General features: G+C 41.9%; 1 pseudogene; it reads left to right on the top strand.

The window, feature by feature from the left end:
* Positions 1–3,888: 3,888 nt before the first annotated feature.
* LOC116084915 lies at positions 3,889–4,179 on the top strand (annotated as a pseudogene).
* Positions 4,180–4,960: the final 781 nt, after the last annotated feature.

Genomic DNA, 4,960 nt, shown 5'->3' with positions numbered 1-4,960 from the left:
CATCATCCATTCCTAACTATTCAGCCTCAAGCTCTTCATTGCCATTACTGTTCATTACACTCTCAATCCACCAAGGACAAAACAATTGACTAAAGAAAATATCTCTACAGACATCAGACCTCTGTGGTGGTTTGAATGAAAATGGCCCCCATAGGCTCATAGGGTATTATTACAAGTGAGGCCTTGTTGGTGTGGCTTTGTTTAAGGCGGTGCATCACCAGGGGGTTAGATGCTCAAGTCTGCCCAGTGTGGCATTCTTTTCCTGCTGCCTGTGGATCAAGATGTAGAACTCTCAGATCCTTCTCCAGCACCATGTCTGCCTGCACGCTACCATGCTTCCTGTCACAATGATAATGCATTAAACTTCTAAATTGTAGGCCAGCCCCAATGAAATGTTTTCCTTTATAAAATTTGCCATGGTCATAGTATTGCTTCATACCATAGAAATCCTAGCGAAAACAGCCTCTAATATCTTACATAATATCCAGGTGGTTAAGGAAAGTTATTTAAACCCCCAACCCAAGGTCGAAAAGCCAGTTAATGATGGCAGTACACTGAAGACCTAGAATACTTTCTTTCTAGCCCAATGACTTTTCAACACCATGCAGTCAATTCTGATAACTAAAAAGTCACACAATCACTGTGTTCCTAGTACCTGGAATAAAAGAAGAATGACCTTCATTTCCACTTCTTAGGGAAAAAAAATATACTTACTCCTGAAGGATTACACTGAAAATACTGTAGAAATATATGCAAATCCTCATACCTCAATTTATTTCCAAAAGGACTAAATTGTAACTCTATAAAGCATAGGAAGGGTTGGTTCTATTCAGTTTAGTAAATCTTTTAACTTTGAAAACTGACCATTGTTTTTTAAGGGGTGCCATGAAAGCCATGAGATTTACTTTTGAGTTTATCACCCAGCTTGTTCCTATATACTATGTTCACTGGTTTTCATTATCTATGTCTTCGCTATATCATTTATAGCCTCTTACACTATCTTAATAGTTATGGATAATATTAGAATCTGTGTAAAACTTCCCATGTTTAACATGCATTCGGGGATCTGTTTCTTCGAAGATCTCCCATACAGTAAGCATGAAGGGATTTGTTTATTCTGCTGGATTTGGCTGCTAACATTGGAATTCTCTCCAAATGCTTTCTCAATCAGGCGTCTAGCTTGTATATAATTCAGTGTTTTCATGCATCTGAATTCCTACTCTTTGTAGAAAAAAACCCACATAGCATGCAACTTCAAAGAACACAAACAACAAAAAAGATTTATCTGAAAAATCAATTGAAGTTATTATTGGGTAAATGAGGTTAATTTTGTGTTGAAATAGGCTAAGATATTCCCCTTCGTGGCAGATCCTACTTCACTGATATGAATTCTCATCTTGACAGCAAGCCACAGCAGACCATTTTAGGCAAGAATAATTAATTAAAAGATACATCTCAGGAAGCACATGACATTGACAGAGTAAGAAATAAGCAAAGCAGAAAGACGAAGCAGAACTTGCTATCTGGAAAAAAAAAAAAGGAGAATGCAGCTCTTTCAAGTGGTTGTAGGTATTTTCTTCTGATGAGCCGAAATGCAGAAGGCAATTCAAGCCTTTCGAGGTCTGCTTTTTCATCAGCTTTGATCTGAAAATTGAGACAAGTGTTTGGAGTACTGTCACCAATGGGCAGGGACACAAGGTCTGAAAGCACACTTGAACAGAATGTGGTTCCTCACACCCTGAACGATTAAATGCTCACTGCATTTTTTTTTTTTGAAGGCAAATTCCACAGTCACACAGTTTCAGCAATCATTACAGAGAAAAGAACCCCACACCCAGCACCTTCAGGCGAGCAAAAGCTGTCATGGCCACAGACTACTAAAGCAGAAGCTGCGTGTGCACTCCCAGCGTCATCTTCACTTTTTCTTATTTGTTTCTAGACACTGTTTTCTCTGCTCCCGACAGTGTTTACAGTCTATGACTGTCACATAATGAAACAGAAGCAAAAAGCCTTTATTGTGGGGCTCGCGCATCAAAAGGCAGCAAAAGAACTGGATGTTTGCCTTGCTTTTGCTTGTTTCTATGTCATTGTCTCTCCTGGGCAATGCTACTTCCCTGTGCCAAGGAGCCTAGGAAACTACACGCCAACAGGTCATTGGTAATCAAAATGTCAGATTAAGGAAGCTCATGGCATGATTGATAAGTGATCCAAAGAGACCTAAATTATTTTAGATTCTCGACCTCTTAGAATAAAAAGACCTATTCTGACATAGTTTTTCTCAAGAAGAGGAACTCAATTGAAGGATTGCCTGCAGCAAATTGGCCTATGGGCGTGTCTGTGGACACATTTCCTGAATTAAGGATTAATATGGGAGAGCACACCCCACTTCTGGCAGTACCATCCCTGAGCAGGAAGACCTGTGCTATATAAAAAAAGCTAGCTGGGCAAGCCAGGGGAAGATGGGCAAGCCAGGGGAAGATGGGCAAGCCAGGGGAAGATGGGCAAGCCAGGGGAAGGTGGGCAAGCCAGGGGAAGATGGGCAAGCCAGGGGATATAAGCTTATAATGAGTATTCCTTCATGGCCTCTGTGCCAGTTTCTACCTTTAGGTTGTAGCCTTGAACTCCTGCCCTGGCTTCCCTCAAAAAGAGACTATAAGTTGTAAGACTAAGTTTTCTCCCCAAGTTCCTTCTGGTTGGTGTTCCATCACAGCAACACAGAGCTAACTAGACTATATCCCCTAAGCCAACGCTTTTCTGTAACTCAAAGATGTCTGAGCCTAGACTCAAAGTAGATTGACTGGTAAGAGCAAAACTCTTCAGCTGACCTGGGCTAGATGATGGGAAATTGTCAGGGTTAGGTGTTCTTCTCAGTTTTAGGAGAGCGATGATTGAACAATTGTCAGAAAGGAAAAAAAAAAAAAAGCAAATGTGTCACCCAACCATTGTACATTAATCTCTCCCTTTTCATTAGCAGAATTGCTGCAATCCCTGAGTTCCACCTATCCACATTCGTACAAAACGATCATGTGTGTGGAACACGTGTAATCAACAAACTCGTTTTTACACTTTCCAGCACCCACTGAGTGGCAGATACTGAGCGCAGTGGAGGCACAGAGAATACAACATAATTACCTGGGGTCTCAAGCAGTCATGGTCTAGAGGGGAAAGACCAATCTGCAAACACTAATTACAATATAATGACAAAAATGGAGTGAAAACTATAATAGAGAGAAGAGAGGGAGTTGTGAGGGCACAGAGCAGGGCTGAACTCATGCTTCAGGGTTTCCAGTAAAAGGGCAGCCTGGGATCACACAACAAAGGTAATGACATGTTTGTCGGCTGAACCTGAATTCTTCAGGAAAAGACACAAAGGAATCCATTCCAGAAAGAGGAGACTGCAAAGGCCTTGGTTGCTTGAAAAGGTGTGCAGGAAATAACTAGTTTGGTATGTAACAGTTATCATCAAACAAGAGGAAGCAGGATCGAAGAATAATTCCCCCCCCCCAGACACCTGTGCACAGAAGAAAGCAAATTGTTAGGGTTGCTTTGAAAGCTAAAGCCATAGAGATGACTCGAAGACAGGCATCTGAAGCTTGGTGGGGAGGGAGGAGGAGGAGCTAATGGAGTGCCAGGCACAGGCAATGTCCTTCTGTTATGTGCTGTTGCTATGTCTATTTGTTTATCTGGTGGTTCTGTTTTCATTTTTACACATTTCCCCTGGCCATTTGGTTTTCTGAAGCAGCAATGACACAGAAAGTGACCATGCGGAGGAATACAGCATCTTCACTACTCTAGGTATGACATTGTCTAAACTCCAGGGTAGAGACACAGGTCAGAAGTCCCTTCAAAAGAACACAAGGAGATTTGGAGCTGCTGGATCTGTCCGATATGGCAGAGGTGGAGGAAACACTCAAGAGGCTTCAGAGCCAGAAAGGAGTGCAGGGCATCATTGTGATGAACACAAAAGGTATTCTCATCAAGAGCACAATGGGCAATCCCACCACTACACAGTATGCCAATTTCATGCACAACTTCATCTTGAAGGCATGGAGCACTGGGCATGAGATTGACCCCCAGAATAACCTAACCTTGTTTTGAATTTGCTGCAAGAAAAATGAAATTATGGTGGCCCCAGATAAATACTATTTCCTGATTGTGATTCAGAATCCAACTGAATAATCCACTGTCTTGGCTTCCTGTGTCATTCCTTAATTTAATGTCCCACCAAGAAAAAATTGTTTTAATTATGCCATTGAGCACATGGTGGTTGCCTGAGAGCCCATGTAGACCATGCCATTGATCAAGGGTAGCTCTGCCCATCCCACCAAGGAGTGCCTCTGATGATCCAGTCAGTCCTCAGAAAAGCTCAGTTCTCAGTTTTAGTCTTTGGAATAAGAGCTTATGATAAGCCCACACCCAGCTTTCTTCTAACCTTCAGTTCACTTTGTCCCCCTTGGAAAGCTGTTTTTGTTTTTTAAACTAAAAATTACTTCAAGCCTCCCCCCACCAAAAAAGAAGATGAACACAAGAAGAGGAAGGCAAGCACCGCCTCTGTGGGGCTTCGGATCTTCAGAAGCTAATTTCTTTAGAGATTTTAGCCCTGGCCAACAGTTGAAGACAGAGCAGGGGTTGTGGCCCGAGTGAGCAAGGCCATCCTGGCAGCTTTATCGCTGGAAAAAGAGAAATTTAACCACGTTGGCATCTCTCAGGGATTCAGGACAGAAAGAAAGCCTCTTCAAATCCACATGCTAGGTCAAGTGTCTTTGCTATAGTCTTCACAAAGATCCTCTTGCATCGAATGGAAGCTCAGTGTAGATGATTACCTTTTCTTTCAAAAGGACTATTTCCTTGACGTCTTTCTGTTGCTTTTTAGACTGTAGGCCTCATAAAAGAAAATGTTCACTTTGTTTTCCCTTTATCTCTTCTCCATAAATATGTGATGAATGTGTGCAAACTTGTT

This window comes from Mastomys coucha, unplaced genomic scaffold (genome assembly GCF_008632895.1).
Source record: "Mastomys coucha isolate ucsf_1 unplaced genomic scaffold, UCSF_Mcou_1 pScaffold9, whole genome shotgun sequence".
Lineage (NCBI taxonomy): Eukaryota > Metazoa > Chordata > Mammalia > Rodentia > Muridae > Mastomys > Mastomys coucha.
The sequence above is the reverse complement of the archived record's forward strand: the minus strand, read 5'-3'. Positions and strand labels throughout refer to the sequence as shown.